Source organism: Giraffa tippelskirchi, chromosome 8 (assembly GCF_054371585.1).
Source record: "Giraffa tippelskirchi isolate mGirTip1 chromosome 8, T2T-mGirTip1v1.2.pri, whole genome shotgun sequence".
NCBI classification, from domain to species: domain Eukaryota; kingdom Metazoa; phylum Chordata; class Mammalia; order Artiodactyla; family Giraffidae; genus Giraffa; species Giraffa tippelskirchi.
The window spans coordinates 14288853-14315086 of record NC_137282.1 but is presented as its reverse complement, the minus strand read 5'-3'; the positions used below and the strand labels follow the sequence as shown (position 1 = coordinate 14315086).

Below are 26234 nucleotides of genomic sequence, written 5' to 3'. Positions count from 1 at the left end.
AGCTATCATTTCTCTTTCATTTCATTTACAAGAAAACTTGTTTAAAGTGACATGTGCTCATTGTCTTTGGTTAGGGTCCTTTCTTTTTTTCCTTGTGCCCGTTTCTATAGGGATTTTGCCAGTAACACTTTACTGAAACTATTCTTATCAAATTCACATAAGCACTTGGTAAACCTAATGGTCAATTATTAGTTATCTTACTTAATGTAACAGCAACACTTATTTACTCCTCTTCTTGGAACTATTGGATTGGCCAAAAAGTTCATTCAGGCTTTTCCATAAGATGTTATGGAAAAACTCAAACAAACATTTTGACCAACCTTATATTTCTTTTACTTGACTTCCAGGGTATCACACTCTCATCTTTCTTTTCTGGCTGCTGCTTCTTAATTTCCTCATCTGGTTTTTCCTCATCTCCTTGCCTTCTAGATAATTTAGAACTCAGTCTTTAGACCTCCACCCTTTTGTATTTACTCTTATTATTTAGTGATCTCATCCAGGGACTTAGTTTTAAATAGCATCTATAGGCTGATATCTCTCAAATATATATGTCAAGACCGATCCTAGCTCATGAATTACTATGTATTTCCAACAAAAATTTAACTCTGTTATACTCAGCATATCCTTCAGGATACAGACATTTTATTTATTTTTTAAAGATTCTTAAGAATATTTATTTAGGCTACATAGGTCTTAGCTGCAGCAGGCAGGATCTTCCATCTTTGTTGCAGCATAAAGGACCTAGTTCTCTAACTGGGGATTGAATCCACGTTCTCTGCATTGGGAATGTGGTGTCTTACCCACTGGGTCACCAGGGAAGTTCCTGGAAATAGGTATTTTAAACTTAACCTAAGTCAAACTAAATCTTTGCTTTTCCCCTCTAAACATATTCCATCCAGTCTTCTCCATCTCAGTTAGTGGCAAATGCATGCATCTGGTTACCAGGAATGCTTACTAGTGACAGGGAAATATGTCAAGAGATTAGGAAAGCCTGTTACTTCCCCCACAACACATAGTCAGAATCCTCTGTTATCAAAATCCCTACTATCAGCTTTCTGCCCAAGCAGCGATTTTCTCTTCTGTGAATTTTTGCCATATTCTTGTAACTTATCTCCCTTTTTCTATCTTTGTCAAACCTAAATCTACTCACAACATGCAACCAAGTAGGTCAGATCATATTACTTCTCTGCATCAACCCTCTAATGGCTTTTCTCCCAACTCAGAGTAAAGGTCAAAAATCTTTCAAGAGCCTGGAAGGTCCTACACAATCAGTCTCACCCATTAGCTCTCAAATGTCACCTCCTACTATTTCTCCTTGCTTATTCTGTTCCAGCCACACTCACCCGCTTGCTGTTCACTTTCCTACATCCACAAACATTTAGGACTTGGAGGTCACGCTTTTATCTCCTGAAATGCTTTCCTTGGATAGTTGTGTGCCTTGTCTCTTTTCCCCATCAGATCTTTACTTAAATGTATTATTAGTGAGGCTTTTCATGATCATCTTATTTGTAACTGGAATCTTCCAACTTCTCTTAACTCCTTTCTCTTCTTTATTTTTCGTTTTAGAATTGATCACCTCCACACTGTGCTATATCTATCTATCTAATTTTTGTTTCTCCCTCACTAAGTTTATGAGTAGATTCTTGCTTGTTCTATTTACACACATGAAATTAATATATAGTATGGTGAAGTATTACTTTCTACGTGCAGAGGAAAATGGATCTGAAATGCAAATAACAAAATGGGCATTATTTGTTGAGGATTTAGAATATGCCAGCCTCTAGGCTAAGAGTTTAACACATCCTATCTCTCTCATTGAATCTTCACAAAAATCCATTAGGGTAAAACTGGTCTTCCTGAATATTTCAAGTGAGAACACTAAAGCGAGAAAGAAGAAATAATTTCCCCAAAGTCAAACATGTTGGCAAGGTCAGTCAGTATCTGAGCCCAGCCATTATGATTCTAGATCCCATACTCTCAGCCACCACATGAACATTTGATAAATAAAACTATAATTATGCAGATTAAGACCTTAATAATTAATTAATTAATGGCAACACATTCTTCTAGGTCTGTGAGATATAAAAAGAAGATATAAATAAACTGTCCTTCAATTAACTTTTAAAGATGCAATAAGATGGTAGTCTCGGGCCTTCCCTGGTGACCCAGTGTTTAGAACGCCATGCTTCCACTGCAGGGGGCGTGGGGGTGATCCCTGGTCTGGGACAGTGTGGACAAAAAAAATTTTTTTTTCGAAAGATGACTGCTTCTTTGTAAACACAAAATTTCTTTAAATATTGTTAATCAGGAAAATAAAAACTTCTAAAATGCTTTTGAATGAAAAATATGGAACCGTTATACTTTTCTTTTCTTTGCCCATTATGTTTTAGACAATTGTTTAAGTTACATTTTTTCCTGTCTTGGGCAGCTTTGAATTTACAGCTCTTAAAAACTCCTAAAAGGACACAACTAAAAATTTAATGGGCATTTCAGCTAAGTCTTTTTGAATTTTGTATTAGATTTCCCCTTAGCCTTGGGTAAAGCCATAAAAAAAATTGCCTGCTTAAAAATGTAATCATCACACAGGAACCTTCCTAAAGTCAGCATCAAATAGAATAAAGTATATTTTATTAATGATACAATTCACAAAATTACCAGCCCTGCCACTCTCTGCCCCCCGGGGAAACCTCCTCCTCCTATTACATGTACACCAGTCACTGGTGTTTGTTCTGTGTAATTTAACCTTCTGATTGCCTTGAATGCTTAATGAACTCGATTAAGTGAAATGCTGATGAAAAGTATTGAAATCTGCTGGGAAGGGAGACCACTGAAATCCTTGTCTTGAGACAGAGCCCAAAGAATGCAGAGTCCTGATATGAGGAACTAGAATCAAGAAGGGACATGAAAACTGTTTTCACTTCCGAAGTGAGGTTTTGTGAAGGAACAGAGTCAAAGATCCAGTCAGGCCTGGGAATCCAGGCCCCTCTCATGGAGCAGTGGCCCTGACTCTACTTAAATGCCTTTTTCTTCCTCAACATGTATATCTAGGACTCATAATACATTATAACTGACCTCTTCCTCCTACCTCAACGTGGTTGGCTTATTCTCAGTTCGAAACTGAATAACTTTCTTCCTCAAATTTGTCTCAAAGAAAGAGGAGATGTGTCTCCCTGAGAGAGTAAACAATGATGTAATAACTAAGAAATACCAAGTGAAAATTTAAATGACGTTGAGAATTGAGATGCAAAAGATAAAGCCGTGGCAATTTATGATAGCAATTTTCCAGTATCTAACGTGGATTTCCCTACTGAGATGGAAGAAATGGTCCAAATGGCATGCTGATTGTCTGAGAGTAAATTTCTACTGACTAACTAAATTTATTCACAAAACTAATTTGATTTATTAAACTTATTTACTCCCCCAGTGAAATTATGACTCCACTTCAGAGGACATAGCCAATGAGAAGATAAGTTCTTATTTCTGAAGTATCTTAGAGTGGGATGAGAAGCAAATTGTTTCAACAGAAATGAGCTTTATGTGTGTGTGTGTGTTCACGCGTGTGCATGTATATAAGGGCTGCTAAGGGATTTATATAACTGCAAAGCCATACTTACGCACTGGAGCTTGTGTGATTACACTTATTTCCATCCTGTTCAGAGGCTACCCTAAAGATGCACTCTACTCAGAGCCAAACCATGTGAGATTCTGAAGGAGCTTTTAACAAGCATCACATCTGCTTTAAGACCCATACTTTACTAGTGTAGAATGCTCTGACCCTGAGAGAATTTCACCCCTGGTACAGAGTGGGAAATTAGGGAATGATTCACACTACTTTCAACTGTTCCTTTATTCTAATGTCCCCAATAAGGTGGGGTTTTCTTCCCTTTCATTTATTCTTTAAATGTCTGGAGTTAAGAGTACTTAATTGGGCTGAATTGTGTACTTGGGCATTAAAAGAATTAAATTGGCTGATTTTAAATTGCTCCAGCTGGCCCGCAAACCATTTTGAAACACTGCATTAGACAAAAACAATTAAAAAGATGTCAGGAGACAAAATATAAGGAGAGAAAGATGGATTTTTCTACTGTACTACATTATGACTTCTGATAGAATCCTTTAACAAAGTTGTTTAATCTCCAGAACCTACCTAAATATATATGTTCAGTAAAACCTCATTGAATAAATTAATTCATAGAAAATATTAAAGATGCACACAAGAGAGGAAATAATCTTATGACCGTTTTGACTTTTTAATAACATTTATTAATAGATGAAAAGGACACTGATTATTCCTAAAACTTAGAGAAGATACAATTATCTGTACTTTATGTGTCTGTGTGCATTAGTCGCTTAGTTGTGTCTGACTCTTTGTGACCCTATAGACTGTAGCTTGCCAGGCTCCTCAGTCCATAGGATTCTCCAGGCAAGAATATTGGAGTGGGTTGTCATTTCCTTCTCCTGGGGATCTTCCCAACCCAGGGATTGACCCCTGGTCTCCTGCATTGCAGGCAGATTCTTTACCATCTGAGCCACCAAGGAAGCCCTTGTAAAGCTGTCTATTTTATAGTTATGCTCAGTCTTTAAGAGAAATAAAATCAAAGTCATGTTCAATCACGCTTATGATTCATATTTGCTCATGTTATTACCCTACTCAATTCTTTCTCATTGATACAAAGAAAGGTCCAATTTCTTTCTGTCTTTCTTTCTTTCTTTTTTTCTTTTTAAGTATTTATTTGGCCGCACCAAGTCTTCGCTGCAGCACACGTGATCTTCATTCTGCATTGTGTCATGCAGGATGTCTAGTTGTGACATGTGGAATCTAGTTCCCTGACCAGGGATCAAACCCAAGCCCCTTGCACTGGAAGCATGGAGTCTTAGCCACTGGACTACCAGGGAAGTCTCAAAGCTTCATTTTCAAAGATGGGTGAAAAATTGCAGCAGGTGATTAGGTTTGGTGACAAGATTGAAATGTTTTCTGAAGAGATGAAGAAAACCTTTGTGATAAGGTATCTATTAATAACATGGATAGAGGGAAACTTCAAGGGAAACCCTCACTTAGCACCAGTTTCAGAAATAGAGAGTAGTTTATAACAATTGTAAAATGACGTGTAACTATATATACATGAGTGTATACACTTACACACACACGCACACACATTTATTGGATCAAGCTGGGAAATGACCCAAAACAAGCAGAACTTAAGAAGATTTATCCCTTGAAAGAAGTACAACAAGAGATTTCAGCTGATGCCCTTTGCATGAGAGACAGAGTATGGAGTTTGAATTGTGCCAAAATGGGCTTGGAAAAGACCTCTTAGTTACATGCAAGCCCACCAGGGTCATATCTTAACAGTGCATCCCAGGGCTGAGGACACACTTAAAATGAATTGCAAAGCATTAGATTTCCACCACCCCCCCAACACACACACCAAAAAATAACAAAGCTGTTCTCAACAAAATTAAGTATCCAATAACATTTGTATACATATTAGTTTTTATCAATCAAAAATTAATCAAAAGAAATGTGACTCTGAAGTGACATAGATACTGGGTTTAGCTCACAAGTATTTTAAAGAAGCTATTTTAATTGTGTTAAAGTGGTATTAATAATGAGGGTGGCTATGCATGTCTGGGGCCAAGGGATAGATGAAAATCTCTGTACTTTTTCTCTCAATTTTGCTGTGAACCTAAAACTGCTCTTAAATAAGTCTATAAAAAATAAAAGAAAAAAGAATTATGATGTTGGGTGAAGGTGAATTACTATAGCAATGTTCTTGGGGAGATGGAATAAATTCTAATCCTGAGAGCACCCAGGATGGTAAATGAGGTAACTGGACATCGTAGTTTTATTCTGATTATTTCTATTTTCTCAGATAATTAGGAAATAAACTACTCACTGAGAGAATTTAAGAGAGGAGAAAGTATGAAATATTTTATAGGGGGTTGTTGCTTTTTTTCTAACATTTTAGTAATTATAATGAGCTATCTTGTGTATCTCCCAAGTAATTATACTGAGTTATCTTGTGTATCTTTTATCTACCAAGTCAGTTGATTGTTTATCTCAACTATTTTCTCTGTTTGTCAAGACTCAGTTTTGCCACTGTACTATTTATGGATAGCAAGTATTTATTTGTGTCTCCAGCACCTATTTCAGTGTCTGGCACACAATGGACATTTAAGCAATGCTTCCTAAATCAATAAATATTTAGAACCTTATTGTATTTGTGTTTATTGCTGATTTTTTGCATACATATGTGTTGAAGGCATGTGTATTATGTTAGTCCTTGAACCCTTTCCAGCATCAATTATCTAGCTATATCCAGAATACTTTCTTCTAAAATTAAAAAAGAAATATGCTGCCTTTCAGGGAATATTTTAATGGCTCATGCCCTGTAAATATTCAGATTTGGGAGTAGTATTTTCACCGATCTATATCTTAGGGCAGATAGTTCAACTGTTCCTAGAGTACCATGTGCATGAATAATTCTCACAGGAAAGACAGACCACACTGTTTGAAATCAGAGATTGTCATTAGAATTTACAGTCCTATTTGGAATGTTGTTTTAGCACCCTCATGTCCTGTGTCCGTAAACTGGGGTCACATATTGAGTGAGATGCTATTGTCCAGATCAAAGTTAGTAAATATTGGGCATTCAATAAGTCAGGTACCCAAGGACCCAGGGGGAAAGACTGTGATCAAAACTTCTGATGTAAACGGAAGAAGGCCAATTACATTTGAACAAAGAGACAAACTGAAGAACATCATTGGGTGGATAGACCACCACTGAAAAACCACTGAGGCTTCTGTACGTGTTTGGAATAGAAAGAACATCATATGAGTGAAGGAGATAACTTTAGACTATTTGGCCAGTACTTTACTGATTGGCAGGGAGTATAAGAAGCGGCCATAGAAGCAGCCCTCTAGTGGACTCATCATAGTCTCTATTCTCTTGCCGTGATGCTTTTGAGCAGAGTAGACCTCCATCCTTTCTCAGAGCCCAACTGTCAAGTAGGCATTGATTGAAGTCACTTTTAATTTGAAAATCTAAAACATATATAACCTCACTTGATATTAACCAACAAATTAGATCATAAAAATTACATTACTGTAACTAATAATATTAAAATCAGCAGTAGGTGAGAGCTTCACAGAGGAACCCCAAGGGGAAAGTGGAATGGCCCACTATTCTCTGTGATGACCTAAAGGGCTGAGATGAGGGTGATGAGAGGGAGGCTCAAGAGGAAAGGGATATATGTATATTTATAGCTGATTCACATGGTTGTACAGCAGGAACTGATACAACATTATAAAGCAATTATCCTCCAATTAAAGATAAGTTTTAAAAAAGAATGGCCGTCTATCTCCCTCTTGTATGATTCCCTTCAGCTTAAATGTTTCTCTGAAGCTCTTTCTTTTTTAAACTCAGGCATCCAACTAAGACCAAACTTAGTCTCCTAGTTTCCAACTTCTGAACCCAAGTTCCTACTAATATTCAGTGAGCTCTTCTGCCCTGCTACTTTGCAGAATACGCTATGGACAACAAAAAGAGCAGCTGAGATTTTTACTGCCTCTTTGGAGAAAATGCCAGCTTGTCTTGCCTTCCTAGAGAAGCCATGAGCTCCTAGTAGGTAAGTACTATCTGATGCTTGATTTATGGTTCTCTATAACATCCAGCACAGTGAGTAGATTTATGATTGATGGATTGGTTAGTTGTGGAAACACATTTTATAGTGGGCAGTGAACCCAGGCATGAAGAAAGCTCTCTGTCACAGCTGGAATTTCCAATATCCCTGTGGTGCTAATCATGACTTCCCTGTTGCTTTACTTATCTTACATCTATTTCTCATCAGCCGTTGCCAACTGCTACCATTTATATTTTACTGTTCTTTACCTTGATTGCTGTCCCCCAACCCTGCCTCCACAAAAAACTTACCCTGAAAAGTTGCTTTTTGGTGTGAAATGCCAGGTCTATAAAAATGTAGTTTATACAAAGACTAAAAAGAAAACTGAAGGCAGTTGGCATAAAAACTTCACTTGGTAAGTCCTAACTTCACCTTTTTTGAACCTTTTCTCTTGTTTTTGTTATTCTTTTCTATGAAAGTCACTATATTTAGTACCTTGTACTATCTCCATTCTTAAAAGTGAAGAAAATGTTAATTGTGTCAAAGGCTAAGCATCATTTAATTACCCTTTTTAAAGAATGTGAAAGGCATTGAGAATATTTAACCACCAGGTGAACTTCAGAAAAGTAGCAAGATTAGGCAGTACAGTGTTCCAATTCAATGAGCAGTGGGCTGGGTTTAAAGAATGTTAGTGAATGGATGAGAAAATGTGATTAAAATGTCAGCCCTGCCAATGGTTGATTACTTTTCCCAGAATATACTAATGGAGTTCTTCAAGCAGTTTATTGTGTCCCCTATCTCCGCCATCACCTTTCTTTCTGAGGGCAAGTAAGGCCTCCAATATGGTTTCCCAAATAGCTTCTCACAATTGAAGCAGAGGTAAATCTTCAAAAATTACATAATTATGATTGGATGATGAAGTGCTTGAATGTTCTGTCCCAGTTTATCTTTCTAATAGGAATTTTAGCCCTAAGGCTTTCAGTCACCCAATTCTCTGCCTCACGTTCTTAATGGACTGAAAAAATTGGTGTGGGTGACTGGGTAAAATGTGGTACAAACGACTCAAAAGTGTTGGATCCGTAGTAGGGTAGGGTAAAGATTGATATCCACATGAAAGTCAAGGTTTGAAGAGTGGGTGTTCCCCCTGATGCCTCCTGCTCTGAAGAAGCTTCTCTGATGCCAGGTTAGCCAGTGCAACCCACTGCTGCCGCCTGTTCTGTTCTAATTCACCATCTCCAACTGAAGTATTTGGTTTTAGTGTCTATTCGCTTCAACCATGTGTGAGTGAGCGTGTTGGGGAAAGAGAATTTAAAAAACAAAATCAGTTCAGTTCAGTTGCTCAGTCATGTCCGACTCTTTGCAACCCCATGGACTGCAGCACGCCAGGCTTCCCTGTCCACCACCAACTCCCAGTTTGCTCAAACTCATGTCCATCACATCGGTGATGCCATCCAACCGTCTCATCCTCTGTCATTCCCTTCTCCCCCTGCCTTCAATCTTTCCCAGCATCAGGGTCTTTACCAGTGAGTAGGCTCTTCGCATCAGGTGGCCAAAATATTGGAGTTTCAGCTTCAGCATCTGTCCTTCCAATGAATATTCAGGGTTGATTTCCTTTAGGATGGACTAGTTGGCTCTCCTTGCAGTCCAAGGGATTCTCAAAAGTCTTCTCCAACACCACAGTTCAAAAGCATCAATTATTTGGTGTTCAGCTTTCTTTACAGCCCAACTCTCACATCCATACACACTACTGGAAAAGCCATAGCTTTGACTAGAAAAAACAAAATAGCAATAGCATGTGGTCCTTTTCCTAAAAGGTTCAGTCTTCTTAAGACACGTTCATATAAACTAAGTACTCAGCATGTGTCCATGCTCAGTCATATCCAACTCTATTGCAAACCCATGGACTGGAGTTCTCCACGCTCCTCTGTCCACAGGCTTTCCCAGGCAGGAATACTAGAGTTGGTTGCCATTTCCTCCTCCAAGGGATCTTCCTGACCCAGGTATCAAACCTGTGTCTCTTGTGTCTCCTGCATTGGCAGGCAGGTTCTTTACCACTCTGCCACCTGGGAAGCACATAAACAAACTAAAGCCTGCACCAAATGCACTGGAACATAGAAGAAATAATACTCAACTCAGGAAGTGGCAACCCACTGCAATATTTTTGCCTGGGAAATCCCATGGACAGAGGAATCTGGCGGGCTACAGTCCACAGAGTTGCAAAGAGTCAGACAGGATTGAGCGACTCACACACACTACATGAGGAAACCAGCAAAACTATCACAGACACAAGAGGTTTGAGTCTGACACAATAAATGATAAGGAAGACACCCTACTAGGGTGCCCAGCAGGAACAGATGCACAGTGACATCCAAGTCAGTAGTACATCCAAGGAGGCACACTCAGTTAGGATAGTGACAGGCAGGGTATGTGGAAGGAGGGTGGGGATTGCACCAACTGAAACTGAAAAGTCAGGATTGAGCACAGACCAAGATAAAAGATTGTAACACTGATGGAAATCTACTGAAGACGAATTTGGTAAAGAAAATTTTGTGATTGTTCATTTCTGATGGCAAGTGTAGGTAAGACTGAAAGTGAAGTGAAAGTGAAAGTTGCTCAGTCGTCTCCGACTCTATGCGACCCCATGGACTATGCAGTCCATGGAATTCTCTAGGCCAGAATACTGGAGTGGGTAGCCTTTCCCTTCTCTAGGGGATCTTCCCAACCCAGGGATCGAACCCAGGTCCCCTACAGTGCAGGTGGATTCTTTACCAGATGAGCCACAAGGGAAGCCTGTAGGTAAGGCTAGAGGCAAGGAAACTAATTAGATCATCTCAGTGATTCCATGAAGAGAAGACAAAAGCCTTTTGTGACAACAGTGGCACTGTATGAAGAAGAGCAACCAGCTTGAGATATTTGAAGCTGAAATTCACATAATTGAGTTTCACTGAAGGATGAAAGCGATACTAGAAGGACTTCCTGGCTTCTGATTTGGGCTTCTGAGTCATTTTTAGTCCCTTCAATAAAGTTGAGAATATAGGAGGAAGAGCAAGCTTGAGTGAAAAAGATATTGTTCAAACTTGAACATGTTGTTTGAGTCATTTGTGGGATTCCTCAGGCATTGAACTTGGCAGGAACTTAAATATATGTCTGTAATTCAGGAAAGAGTTCTGGTCTGGATCATCAGCAGAGAGGTATTAGTAGAAGCTGTGTCTTGTATGAGAAAGCATTCAGGGTCCTTATCAAGTCACCTCAATCTACCTCAACATACGATTCTAGAATCATCTATGATTGTTTTTCTAGTCAATTTCTTTCCTACAGAAAGCATACTCTTTTCATTATCTTGACACAAACTTTATGAATTTTTACCTAAATACCTTTGTCATACTATTGCCACTTCCTAAAAAAGTTATCTTCTTCCTTTGACTTCAAATATTCTATTACTTCATTTGAATTGCTACAGGTTATACTATATGTCTCAACTATTAGTTACTTGTTTTGTAGTTAATATTAATTTATAATTATATAATAATTTATATAAATGTATAATTTCGTGCACATTATTATGTGCAAATATTTTTTGCTTTGTTGTAAAATTATTTTAAAGACAAATATTATAACCTATGAAGGTATATGTAATGTACTATGTAATGTACTATGTCACATACATCATATGTATACAATAGTTTTACTATTGGTTTTGTAACTATGAAAGTGAAAGTGTTAGTTGCTCAGTCATGTCTGACTCTTTGCAAGCCCATGGACTATAGCCTGCCAGGCTTCTCTGCCCATGGGATTTCTCAAGAATACTGGAGTGGGTTGCCTTCTCTTCTCCAGGGGATCTTCCTGACACACTGATTGAACCCAGGTCTCCTGCATTGCAGGCAGTTTCTTTACCATCTGAGCTATCAGGGAAGCCTATGTATTGCAATAGTTACACTGCTAATGATGCTTACACAACCTCTTTTAAAAATGGTTGTAAGGGTCAAATGAAATAATTTGTAAAAAGTACTTTGTAATTATAAAGCATCTTATAAATTTAAGGAAGATTATTATGATATCATTTAAATAATAAATATGTGAGAGTTATATATATATTATCACATCCTACATGCACAATGAATGATCATAAGAAATAAAAAAGTTTTGGATTAACTGATGTAATAATACAGACCAGACTTATGAAATATACTTTCAGAGCTTATATTGTTGGCCTTTAAAAGAAGAATCCTCATTTTGTGATAACGGAAAATTTGTGTTCTGAACTAACAAATCAGAAGAAAAGAACTCCAGATTCACAGCTGTTCTAGAGAATGTCATGTTAATTATTTCCTCCTTATATTTAGAATTCTGCTTTAAAAACTGGTGTTTACTTACACATTCTTTAGAAAGTAGAAATGACCACAGTAAACATTTGAAATATTAATAAGAAAAGCTGGAAGTTTTGATTGCCTGTCTGTAGACTTATAAAAGTTTAGTAATGAAGAAAGTGTGATATTGACAACAAGACAGAAAGAAAAAAAAATAGGATGATGTACATGATTAGACCATTCAAAATGAAACTCACACTCACGTGGTCAATCCATTTTGGTTCAAATACGAAGACAATTTATTGGCAATAGATCTCAACAAATGGTGCTGGAACAATCGAATAGCCATTTGTAAGATATTTACCTTAATCCTTACCTCATAACTTATACAAAATTTAAGTTGAGATTGAGCCTAGGCTTAAATATAAATTGTTTTTTTAACTTTTGAAAGAAAACAAAAGAGAAAATCTTAGGGACCTTGAGTTTGGCAACAATGTTTTAAATGGAACACATGTCATGAACTATAAATGCAGAAATCAATAATTTGGGCTTCATCAAAATATAAAAAAACCTTTTCTCTTCGAAAGATACTTATTAACCTATACACACTACTACATATAAAATGGGCTTCTCAGGCAGCGTAGTAGTAAAGAATCTGCCTGCCAGAGCAGGAAATGCAAGAGACATGGGTTTGATCCCTGGGTTGGGAAGATCCCCCTGGAGAAAGAAATGGCAACCTACTCCAGTATTCTTGTCTGGAAAATTCCATGGACAGAGTAGCCTGCCAGGCTACAGTCCATGGAGTCAAAAAGAGTCTGACATGACAGAGCACACATATATATACATACATACATACACACACACACAAGTATGTAAAATAGAAAACCGACAAGGACTTACTGTGTAGTGCAGCAATCTGTACTCAGATTAGGTTCATAACCTATAAGAAAAAAGTAACTGAAAAAGAAATATATATATGTATATAAAACTGAATCATTTTGCTGTATACCTGGTACTAACACAACATTGTAAATCAGTGAAAGAAAGAAAAGAAACTGCTATAAAAGTGAAATGACAGGCCACAAACTTTGATAAAATATTTTCAAGACATATTTCTGAGAATATTTTAGTCTATGCTGTATAAATATTTTAGTCTAGATTATATAAAGAATGCTTAACATCTCAATGCTAAAAAGACAAACAACTATATTTTTAAATAGGTCAAAATATTTGAAAAATATTTCACAAAAATATATAGTTGGTAAATATACACACACAAGAAAAGATGTTCAATATCATTAGGAAAGTGCAAATTGTTATCACAATGAAATATGACTATATAATTACTAGAAGGGCTAAAATTAAAAATAATGATCTATTGACTGTTGGTAAGAATGTGCAACAATCAGAACTCACATTCATTGCTGGTGGGAATGTAAAATGGTTCAACTACTCTGGAAAAAGTTTAACAGTTAAGAAACTTAACTTCTAAACTGTTAAACATAGATGTAATATAAAACCCAGATATTTTGCTCCTATATATTAATATTTACCCAAAGAAATAAAAACATATTCCCAAAGATTTGTACATGAATGCCCACAGCATTATTATTTGTAGTAGGAAAAAAAAACTGAAAACAATGAATATGTTCATTAATATATCAGTGGATAATTTACAGTCTATTCATATAATGGAGTATTACTGTTGATTTAAAAATAAACTGATGCACATGGTACGAATACATCTCAAAATATTTGTGCCAGTGAAAAAAGCCAGATAACAAGGAGTTTATACTGCATGTTTTCATTTATATAAAGTCCTAGGAAAATCAAACTAAACCATAGTGACAGAAATCAGATCAGTTGTTGTCTGGAGACAGGGGCCAGGAAAATGGAGAGGAAGAGAGAGAAAGGAGATACAAAGAAGTAATAAGAAAATTTTGAAAAATGGCATTAATAGATATGTTCACTGTCTCAATTGGAATGTTATGTATATGTCAAAATTTATCAAGTTGTACACTTTAAATATAGGCAGTTTATCAAATGTCAGTTTTACCTCAGTAAAGCTAGAAAAATATTTTAAAGGTTAAATGTCTGCCTTAAACAAAAGGTACATGTCTTTTGGTAGACATTCTTGAGAAAGAAGAAATTTGGTAAACCAGCAGATCTGTTATGTTTGCCAAGCCATCCAGCTTGCTTCATATTTCTCTTACTGAGCCTCCTAGAAGCCCCACTTTCATGTTCCATATGGTGTGAAGTCAGTGGAAGAGGAAAGCCAATAACAAACTGTGTAGAGACCAGGGAAGGCACAAATCCATCTCTCCAGCCTCAGGCACTCCTCACCAGAGCCCAAATGGTATAGTGTTTGGGTGAGAATTTTGCTACATCAAGAAAGCAAGAAGCATTTCTTCTTATCAGTCTTCATCACGTAGTTTCACTGATAGACCCCCTTTGTTTGGAACGAGATCTTTATTGCTATATCCCAGAAGTCATTCACCACAATAGGATTCTATGAGACACTTTTTTCTTTAATTCATTTCTATGAGACACTTTTAAAATCCCCTTTACATCTATATGTATATATATCATATATATATGTGTGTGTATATATATATACTGCTAAGTCACTTCAGTCGTGTCCGACTCTGTGTGACTCCATAGATGGCAGCGCACCAGGCTCCCCCATCCCTGGGATTCTCCAGGCAAGAGTACTGGAGTGGGTTGCCATTGCTTTCTCTGATATATATATACATATATATATATATATATATATATATGTATGTATATATATAAAACCAAGTCACTGTGCTGTACAGCAGAAATTAACACAACATTGTAAACCAACTATGTTGTTGTTGTTCAGTCACCCATTTGTGTCCGACTCTTTGTGACCCCATGGACTCCAGCATGCCAGGCCTCCCTGTCCTTCACCATCTCCTGAAGTTTGACCAAGTTCATGTCCATTGCATCAGTGATGCCATTGATCCATCTCATCCTCTGACACCCTCTTCTCCTTCTGCCCTCAATCTTTTCCAGCATCAGGGACTTTTTCAGTGAGTTGGTTGCTTGCATCAGGTGACTGAAACACTGGAGCTTCAGCTTCAGCATCAGTCCTTCCAATGCGTATGCAAGGTTTATTTCCTTTAATATTGATTGGTTTGATCTCCTTGCTGTGCAACAGACTTTCAAGAGTCTTCTCCAGCACCACAGTTTGAAGGTATCAATTCTTTGGTGCTCTGCCTTCTTTACGGTCCAGCTCTCACAACAAAATAAAAAATAAAATCCCCCTTACAAAGTAAATTCTGAACTTTTTCTTGCCATCTGGAATTCCATTTTCTGATACATGTGTGTTTCCAAGTATACCAACAGATTGTAGAAATGTATCATAAAGAGTTACAACAGAGAGTTACAAAGACAATATGAGTTGTCTCAGTAAGCAATCTGAGTTCAGTTCACTGAAGATGAAATGCTAAAATATTCAAGAATGAAGGAGCTCAGTCTTCCTTGGAGGATAAAGGAGCTTACTGAGAAATGAGAATGGTCACTTGCTTTTGCTAGTCCTCCTTAGCAAAGAACTGAGAGGACCACTTGCTGAGAGCCACCAGTCAATTCTAACCATGAACAGCAATGTATCAGAAGATACCTAAGGGCTTCCCAGGTAGCTCAAATGGTAAAGAATCTGCCTTGAATGTGAGAGACCTGGGTTAGATCCCTGGGTTGGGAAGATCCCCTGGAGAAGGAACTGGCAACCCACTCCACTATTCTTGCCTGGAGAATTCCATGGACAGAGGAGCCTGGTAGCTTACAGTCCATAGGGTCGCAAAGAGTTGGACACGACTGAGTGGCTAACATCTTCACTTCAGAAGATACCTTCCCACCAACCAGGAGCAATGAGTCTGAACTTTATCTTTCTGTATCAAACTTGGCGTCAAGTCAAACTGAACACTTGTGTCCCCACTGAGTTGTAGCTTCCCATTACTCATCTGCAAACAGTTTGTCTGACCCTAAGTTTTGATGTTCTGGATTATCTGGTTCCATTTCTATTCATTTTGGTGAATATTCACTGAATTCTGCTCTGTGCATTGAATTATGTTAAATCAATTTACTACAAGGATAAAGACTAATCAAAATCTCACCAAATCATGAAAATAGAAATCTGAGAAATACGTGGACCTTGACTTCTATGAACACATATCTAAAATGCAGGACTGACCACTCGTATTATTACTAATCCTGGTCCCATATCTATTTATTGTTTGGTTCCAGGCGTTTCCTTCTGGGGCCACTATCTGTTACTGACCCAAAATTCTTTCTGCCACACCAAAGACCATCTCGGACTCTTTGGGTACTGATTCACAACGTGCATTTTCTAAAAATTTAACCATGTGGTTTGATTGGCAACCCATCTTAGGGACATTTCTTTAGCTGGTTCTTAGCACAGCCCATTCTTGCCTTCTTTATCCTCCCTACCAGCTTTCTATAAATGTTTCATAATGTTTCGTACCCAAGCTTCTATAGGCTATAGAACTCTAGTGTGTTAGCTCATAATATTATTATGTTCACTTTAGTATTCAAACATTGTCCTTAACTTACCAGAAATTCAAGGAGGGCATCTAAAGTAAGGGTAAATATCAAGGATCAAGAGCTCAAATATCTGGGATCAATGCCAGGCTGAGGCAAAAGAGATCATAATTTTATTCAAATATTACAACAGAAAGGAAATTTGATAATTCTCTCTCTAGAATGACCACAAAAAAAAAACAAACAAACAAACCCAATTGTTCTAGAATAGTAGACCCGGGCCTTGCTCTTTGACATAGTAAAAGAAAGGAAGTTATAGACAGGAAGATGCTAAAGGAAATACTGAAGGAGAGAGTTAATCTCCAGGAGCTGGTCCTATAGAAAGAAGGTGATATGATCTGTTGCATACGACAAAATGTTGTCAAAGAGGGGGAATATAATTTTATGTGATACTATAGTAGGCTGAGAGGACAAGGTGAAAATGGATATGAATTGAGATGTTGAAGACAGTAGAGAAAGTCAAGTCAGAAGTTTTCAATTCTGCCAGTATCACGGGTGAACTTTCAGATGACATGAGAAGGGGTGGCAAACTGAGGAAACTGATTCTGTGGAAGAATGTGGAGCACTTGCTTCAGGTGGGGGATGCTATGTTGCATCTTCCACATGTAAATAAATAGATCAAGGAGCACTGAGCAGCTGGAAAGACCTAACTGTGTTTACATAGCATGGAATTGCAGTGGACCCAATTATTTTAGTTTGTGACTTTCTTTGGCTACAGCCCAGCAGAAAGAGGAGAGACAATGCTTGATGGGGTTACCCAGGATTAGGAATCTATAAAGTAGACTTGACAGAAGGTTGGGAGTGGCAGTGGGAAATTCTAAGATGTTAAAGAGATGTCACAGAGTTGTCTGACCATGGGTTCTAACCTTTGTAGGAAGACAAGTGGATTCAGACAGAATTGGCAGACTGAGAACTGGGAGAGTTTGAGGAATTTAAGTTTATGAAGAAGGTGAGTAGGCTATCAGCAAGAATAAAGCATGAAGGTAAAGGCCTGATAAACAGATGACAGCAACAACAACAAGCACCTCAGCAGACATCCTTACTATTATGTAGCTTAAATGGGATCAGTGTAAAGGTCAAGACAATGGCAAAAAACAGACTAGAGAGGAAATGCGTAAGCAAGATACTGTGCTTATTGAGAAAGATGGATAAATGCCCTGGATATAGACAGATGTGAACAGAGTCATCGAAAAGATACTGAAGAAAATGTCATAAACCCCAAAGGTAAACAAGCTGTTGAGTGAAACCATAGTTTGGAAGTAACCATAGCACAAGAGAGGTTTAAAAAAGTCTGACTCCCTCAATTTGCCTCAAAAATTGTCAAGGTGAGGGAACAGAGATGAACTTGGTAAGAAATGCAGGATCAGGTAAGCCACTGGAGAAAGCCAACTTTCTATGAAGGGTAAGAGATAGGAAGAACACTAATGGAAAAGATTCAGTCATAGGGAAATTTCCTTGTTTAGAGTACCATAAATTTTCCATATAGCACAGTTAAATGGATAGGAGGAGAAACGGGTAACGTGCAGAGTTCTGAAGGCAGGAAGTCTAACCTGAAAAATAGTGGGACTGGACAGGCAGGAAAAGGTTAACTCCTATGGTAGTAAGTGTTGAGAACTGGTGTGAAGGAAGTGTTTAAGAACTAGATATCTTAACTCTACTCAACTCTTCTTTGCTAAATTTGTATCACATTACTACTTGTGGATAATACTTCAATACAGAAAAATAAATCATTGAGGGTTAGCTGAGAAAAAAACAGGCTGAAAATTAAAGTGAGGAAGAAATTTAGATTTCAATCAATTCTTACAGTAAAGAAAATGAGTTTAATGAAGTTAAATAGCCTGTCTAAACTTCCTCAGCTCGGGAATAAAATTCAAGTTTTTAACCACATTGTGCCTAATTAACTGTCAATCAGAAGACTCAGATTTTTGCCCCATCTCTACCATTAGCTAGCTTTCTTTGATTTATTCTTAATCACTATCTGATTTTTTCCCTTTATTATTATTTTACACATAAGTCACACAAAAAGCAGTGTTTGCTTCTCCTTGTGTCTCCTGTGGGTAGGGTAAACTCAGCCTGGGACCTTATGGTAGCAACGCTGCCTGGAGATTCTTTTCTCAAGAAGGAGAAAGGAGAACCTTTAATTTTGAATTCAGGATTCCCAGATTTCCACTAAATTTTTGATCAACATATATTATTTATTAAAGTTGCAACCAGCTATGGGGTTTTCTTTCTGGCCTGCTATTTTTATTTCTCATATTCCCTCATATTTCTCATATTCCCTGTGGAATAGTGTGTAACACATTAATATACTTTGCCACTGACAAATGTTTGAACTCAATAAAGTCAGTTCCTCTTTCTGGTCTGTAAGTCATTTACTTTTGAAGTGAGGAAGTTGTACAACACTATTCCTCAAGTCATAAAAGAAGATATAAGAATTTGCTATGAAACTCTTCATTTTTCATATTCTCTCTTCCTTTTCCCCACCAAAGCTCAAAGTGTCAGGATTTTCTCTAACTTCCAGGATTCAAAAGTCAGTTTAGTTCTAAAATGTATAGCAGACAGTATCTACTCTAAGGTCATGCTGCAGGGACAAATAGCCCCCAAATTGCAGTTTATATCCAAAGAGACACATAGTTTGAGCTATGCTGGGTAAATAAGTTCTGCAGATCTAAGGTACAGCAGTGTGACTATACAGTTAACAATACTGTATAATATACCTGAAATTTAGTAAGAGAGTAGATCTAAAATGTTCTTACCACAAAAGAAAAGATAGAAAGATGAAAAAAGGTAAACAAATATGTTAGCTTGTGGCAATTATTTTACAACATATATGTATACCAAAACATCAGACTGTATGCTGCCGCTGCTGCTAAGTCGCTTCAGTCGTGTCCGACTCTGTGTGACCCCATAGACAGCAGCCCACTAGGCTCCGCCGTCCCTGGGATTCTCCAGGCAAGAATACTGGAGTGGGGTGCCGTTTCCTTCTCCAGTGCATGAAAGGGAAAAGCGAAAGTGAAGTTGCTCAGTCGTCTGTTAGCGACCCCATGGACTGTAGCCTACCAGGCTCCTCTGTCCATGGGATTTTCCAGGCAAGAGTACTGGAGTGGGGTGCCATTGCCTTCTCCATCAGACTGTATACCTTAGATGTAAACCATTTTTACTTGTCAATTAAAGAAAGTCTTTTTTTTTAAGTCCACTGTGAGCCAAATGAATTCCAGGTTAATTTTCTTTCACATGAAAGCCAAGCATTCCAGACGGTTGTAATCTCATGACACCGACACCTTTTCACAGCAGCACGTGCTATCAAGATCTCTGGGTGAATTAGAGAGTCAAGTATTGAAAACAAAATGCTTTACAAGAAAGTGGCATGTAGTGCTCTTGCTCACATTTTATAAGACAAACAAGTCCTATGGCCCTGCCGGAATTCAAGGGGTGGAAAAGTGCAACTCTCCTAATGTCTCCTAATGAAAGAACTGGCTAATGCGGGATAGTTAAAATACCCACACAATTTAGAAACAGCATTTAAATTCCATTTCCCCCTACTTTAAGTGCTCATAATAGCCAGTAATAGTTCAATATTCTAGGCATTCTTGTACTAACATGCTATTAAAATGCTTATCGTAATGTACAGGTGCTCTTATCTTAGTTTAAATACTAGCTAAGGGAAATCGTTTGTTTTCAAATGGTTATAAACAAAGACCATTTGAGATGCATGAACTCTAAATCGTAAGTGCCCATGGATTTAATTTTCTGTGTACATTTTCAAGTTCTGGGGGCTTTATTATCTGTGGAATTAAGTTTGTCTGTTTGCTTTTTATTTGCTTTGTTTTTTGTTTTAGTTCTGTAAAAACATATAGAAACTAAAAGTCACTTATTCGGTCTGGAAATCTGTTGTATTAAAATTATATACAATAATAACATAAGAATAAAATTCTTAGCATGTTTTTCAGTCCTATATTAAGAAAATGTTACTAGCAGTACTATTCAAAAAAGAAACTAGGAAAGAACTGAAACATAAAGATCACTTGTGAAAAGTTTGGATTTCTCCCCATCTATGTGACAAAACTGCCCAAAATTTACTCAAAACTAGGCTGAGATGAGATAAGATGCCTGCATCTATGCTTTGGGATTTTCCTAAAGATATATCTTACCACTGGCCTTTTAATTTTCCTTGATTTTCACTTTATCTATGGAGAGTAGAGCCATTTAACAGAAGTTTGCCAAGACACAATGGGGATTTTCCCAGAATGCTGCAGACTAAAGTTAGTAGACCAAAACTCGATTTATATGCCTTTCCCAGACCCCTTCTCATATAGTATGTTCCCACAATAATTGCTAAGTGGGACAAGTGGGACTCATGATTCAGGTCTTTTACCCACAGTTGATTGGACCAGGGACAAGGAATCACGAGACCCCCAAGGAAGTTGAATCTCTGCCTTGGTGATCCTGAGAGCTTTCCAAGTTCTGGCTCAGGAACACCTTGAAAACCAACTACTCTACCCTCTCTCAGTTCCTAAAGATATTGCTTTAACTTTGAAAAAAAAGGTAGCTTTTCAGGTGTTTGTTTTGCTTAAGGTGGTTTTCCATACCTTTGTGTCCCATTATAAACAAATCAGTCCTGATGAAGATACTAGGCATTTGCCGTATAATGGTAGGTAAAAATTTTGAGCATATACTGTGTTTCAGACATGATTCTAAGCACTTTATATATATTCTTTCAGTCCTCAAAATTGCCTAAGAGAGTTGTTAATATCATCCTAAATTTACAAACAAAGAAACCAAGGTTAAGTCACCTGCTGAAATCATAGAGCCGATAAGTGTCAGAGTCAGGATTCAAACTGTTACTGAGTCCGAGTTTGTACTGCTCACAGCACAACAGCCCAATAAATCGAGAGACAAGTTACTGGGGCAAGGAATAGTGACTTTATTTGGAAAACCAACAGACCAAGAAGATGTTAGACTTACATCTTACCTGAGCTAGACTTCAGGATTCTTTTAAACTAAAAGGGAAGGGAGTATTGCTGATTGTTGCAAATTTCTTGGTGCCAGAATCCTTTGTTCAAGTTGTCCTCATGGCTCTGATCTGATTGTCCCTGTAAACCTCCAACAAGACAAAGGTTATTCTCTGTTCTGCAATTTTTTATCTCTACATGAATGCAAAAGTGTTCTGCCTTTAAAGGTGAGAGCCCTGAGAATCAGCTGTCCTGTATATTTCAGGCCATAGGCAGCATTCTTTTATAAATTGGACAGAGCCAGCATGGCTCAGCACAGGCCACAGAGCATGGGGGTTAGAGCTACATGAATAGATGCAGTATGGAGTCAGATTTGTTCTTTGTTACCAAGCCTATGGAGTCTGACTCTAGAGCATGTACTTTAACCACTGTGACACAATACTCTTGGAGATAACAGCTCTTGGTGTCTCTCTGCTAGGGTTTGTATTCACTAATGCCAAAAGCATAAAATGATAGGTTTGAGAAATTCCAAAGTGGAGAACCTCCAGAATAAAATGTCTGGAAAATCATCGAGGTTATGAGAGAATATGAGATCTGGAGATACCAGGAACTAGTGTGCAGCCGTCAGAACGCAGCATTTAATGCCTGAGAAGTTTGCTGAAATTCTTGCCTGGAGCAATGGTGTAGAGTGGAGGATGAAAGCTGCTCCTATTGGAAGTAGTAAGAGCAATGTTTTTGCTTTTGCTGTTGCCTTTTAGCCTCTTAAGAGTTTATAAATTAATGCACCAGCTTATATACATGAATCACTTGCCGACTAGGTTCTGCTAGTTTTTACTTCCTCCAGAACATAATTGATTCAGATGTTTTGAACTATATCCTTTCTATTGTTAATAAACCCTGAGCACTACAGTGACTGGTGAAGACTGAACAAACAAATAAATAATAGAGAGATTTTTTTTTAATATAATTTTATAATCAGGTAACTCCAGCAATTGAATTAGTCTCCAGCACTTCATTACCAGACCTGTCACAGACTAAATATTCTGCTACCTAACAGATTTCTGCAAAGATTCTGCCATCAGCCATGCTTCTAATTTCCTCCCCCTTGACAAGAGACATCAGATATATTATGAAGTGCAGCTGATTTTTATCCCCTGCATTAAAACAAAGCTTGTTTTTTTTTTTGTTGTTGTTTTTCAACACTCTGTTCCTTCATAGGAAACACTCAACGTGACTCATGGAACCTGCTGGCGCTTATTACCTTGGACAGTGTAAGAGGTAAAATAAAAGTGATCAGATTTAAAGGGCCAGAAGTAATGAGAATGCAGAAAGAAAATCATCTGGAATAAATGGTTATCTGAGGACACGGCAAATGCCGCATAGCAAATTGTCAAGCCTTGGCAGTATTTCCAGGCCCCCACTTCACGTGAAGGTAAAACAACACTGCCTACAGTCTGGGCAGTGGGAAACAAATCAGTGACTCTGCAGGGAGAAAGACTTGTGACTGCTCCAATACTTACATCTAGAAGTAATCTAGTCAGAATCATTGCAGGATATGGAGAAATCCTTACTATTAACAGGTGAACATAAAAGTTTAGTACCCAGATTGGAATAAAGGAGATAATTTTGATGAATGTATCTATAACATGTTCACAGACGGAGGCCACCAAGAAATATGATTTTTCACCTTTTATCAATAAAGTCAACAAGCTTTTTAAAAACTTGAAGACTGAAATTGTGGACAAGCTACTTGTGCGCCAATGGTCACCCTTTTCATACGTTAGAGGACTGGCTCCAGGAATTTATATACTTGGACTCTCATTTGGAAACTTCCAAAGTCCTGCAGCCTTTGTTGTGAGCCTCTAACTACTGTGGTAATGGCCCCTTTTCATCAATTTAGTTCTTTTTTTTTTTCTTTTTTGCAATTTTAGAGGACTATATCTATTTCATGGGGGAAAGGGTAGATGTTTTATACAATCAGTTTTATAATCTACAGTTTTCTTATCTGGTAGGTTCTTCTGTTATTGGTCTGGCTCAGTTAAGTTCAGTCGCTCAGTAATGTCCGACTCTTTGCGACCCCGTGGACTGCAGCACACCAGGCCTCCGTGTCCATCACCAATTCCCAGAGTTTACTCAAACTCATGTCCATTGTGCTGGTGATGCCATCCAATCATCTCATCCTTTGTCGCCCCCTTCTCCTCCTGACTTCCAATCTTTCCAGCATCAGGGTCTTTTCAAATGAGTCAGTTCTTCGCAACAGGTAGCCAAAGAATTGGAGTTTCAGCTTCAGTATCGATTCTTCCAATGAATATTGGACTGATTTCCTTTAGGATTGACTGGTCTGATCTCCATGCAGTCCAAGAGACTCTCAAGAGTCTTCTCCAACACCACAGTTCAAAAGCATCAATTCTTTGACACTCAGCTTTCTTCACAGTCCAACTTTCACATCCATACATGACTACTGGAAAAACCATAGCCTTGAGTAGATGGACCTTTGTTGGCAAAGTAACGTCTCTGCTTTTTAATATGCTGCCTAGGTTGGTCATAGCTCTTCTTTCAAGGAGCAAGCGTCTTTTAATTTCATGGCTGCAGTCACCATCTGCAGTGATTTCGGAGCCCGAGAAAATAAAGTCTTGTCACTCTTTCCATAGTTTCCCCATGTATTTGCCATGAAGTGATGGGACCAGATGCCATGATTTTAGTTTTTTGATTGATGAGTTTTAAGTCAGCTTTTTCACTCTCCTCTTTCACTTTCAGGAGTTTCTTCAGTTCCTCTTCACTTTCTACCAGAAGTGTGGTGTGTCTGCATATCTGAGGTTATTGATATTTCCCCTGGCAATCTTGATTCCAGCTTGTGCTTCATCCAATCCAGCGTTTCTCATGATGTATGCTGCATGTAAGTTAAATAAGCAGGATGACAATATACATCCTTGACGTACTCCTTTCCTGATTTGAAACCAGTCTATTGTTCCATGTCCAGTTCTAACTGTTGCTTCTTGACCTGCATACAGATTTCTCAGGAGGCAGGTCAAGTGGTCTGATATTCCCATATCTTGAAGAAATTTCCACAGTTTGTTGTGATACACATGGTCAAAGGCTTTGGCATATTCGATAAAGCAGAAGTAGATGTTTTTCTCGAGTTCTGTAGCTTTTTCTATGATCTAATGGATGTTGGCAATCTGATCTCTGGTTCCTTTGCCTTTTCTAAATCCAGCTTGAACATCTGGAAGTTCACGGTTCACATACTGTTGAAGCCTGGCTTGAGAATTTTGAGCACTAGTTTGCTAGCATGTGAGATGAGTGCAACTGTGCAGTGGTTTGAACATTCTTTAGCATTTCCTTTCTTTGGAATTGGAATGAAAACTGATCTCTTCCAGTCCTGTGGCTGTTGCTGAGTTTTCCAAATTTGCTGACATATTGAGTGCAGCACTTTCACAGCATTATCTTTTAAAATTTGAAATAGCTCAACTAGAATTCCATCACCTCCACTAGCTTTGTTCACAGTGATGCTTTCTAAGGCCCACTTGACTTCACATTCCAGGATCTCTGGCTCTAGGTGAGTGATCACACCATCATGATTATCTGGGTCATGAAGATCTTTTTTATATAGTGCTTCTGTGTATTTTTGCCACCTCTTCTTAGGTCCATACTGTTTCTATCCTTTATCGAGCCCGTCTTTGCATGAAATGTTTCCTTGGTACTTCTAATTTTCTTGAAAAGATCTCTAGTCTTTCCCGTTCTATTGTTTTCCTCTATTTCTTTGCATTGATCACTGAGGAAGGCTTTCTTATCTCTCCTTGCTATTCTTTGAAACTCTGCCTTCAAATGGGTGTATCTTTCCTTTTCTCCTTTGCCTTTCACTTCTCTTCTTTTCTCAGCTATTTGTAAGGTCTCCTCAGATAACCATTTTGCCTTTTTGCATTTCTTTATCTTGGGGGTGGTCTTGATCACTGCCTCCTGCACAATGTCATGAACCTCTGTCCATAGTTATTCAGGCACTCTGTCTATCAGATCTAATCCTTTGAATCCGTTTGTCACTTCCACTGTAAAATCATAACGGATTTGATTTAGGTCATACCTGAATGGTCTAGTGGTTTTCCCTACTTTCTTCAACTTAAGTCTGAATTTTGCAATAAAGTGTCCATGATCTGAGCCACAGTCAGCTCCCAGTCTTGTCTTGCTGACTATATAGAGCTTCTCCATCTTTGGCTGCAAAGAATATAATTAATCTGATTTTGGTATTGACCATTTGGTGATGTCCATGTATATAGTCATCTTTTGTGTTGTTGGAATAGGCTGTTGCCATAACCAGTGCATTCTCTTGCAAAACGCTGTTAGCCTTTGCCCTGCTTCATTTTGTACTACAAGGCCAAACTTGCCTATTATTCCAGGTATCTCTTGACTTCCTACTTTGCATTCCAGTTCCCTATAATGAAAAGGACATCTTTTTTGGGGTGCTAGTTCTAGAAGGTTCTATAGGTCTTCATAGAATCCTTCAACTTCAGCTTCTTCAGCATTAGTTTTGGGGGCAGAGACTTGGATTACTGTGATATTAAATGGTTTACCTTGGAAACGAACAGAGATCCTCTGTCGTTTTTGAGATTGCATCCAATGAAGCACTGCATTTCGGACTCTTGTTGACTCTGATGGTGGCTACTTCATTTCTTCTAAGGGATTCTTGCCCATAGTAGTAGATATAATGGTCGTCTGAATTAAATTTGCCTTTTCCAGTCCATTTTAGTTCACTGATTCCTAAAATGTGGATACTCAC

General features: G+C 38.0%; 1 protein-coding gene across 14 annotated transcripts in view; it reads left to right on the top strand.

Moving 5' to 3' along the window:
* LOC145518640 (uncharacterized) overlaps positions 1–26234 on the top strand; it is a 379656-nt gene that overhangs the window by 255279 nt on the left and 98143 nt on the right. For 5 of the 14 annotated variants that reach the window (XR_014063062.1, XR_014063060.1, XR_014063064.1 and 2 more), the window contains exon 4: positions 7526–7629. The gene's annotated coding sequence lies outside the window, so the exon portion shown is untranslated. Of the gene's footprint in view, positions 1–4726; positions 5007–7525; positions 7630–17385; positions 19280–22681; positions 22742–24220; positions 24360–26234 lie in introns of those variants that run through there. The other 9 variants (XR_014063059.1, XR_014063057.1, XR_014063058.1 and 6 more) reach the window with 7 other exon arrangements.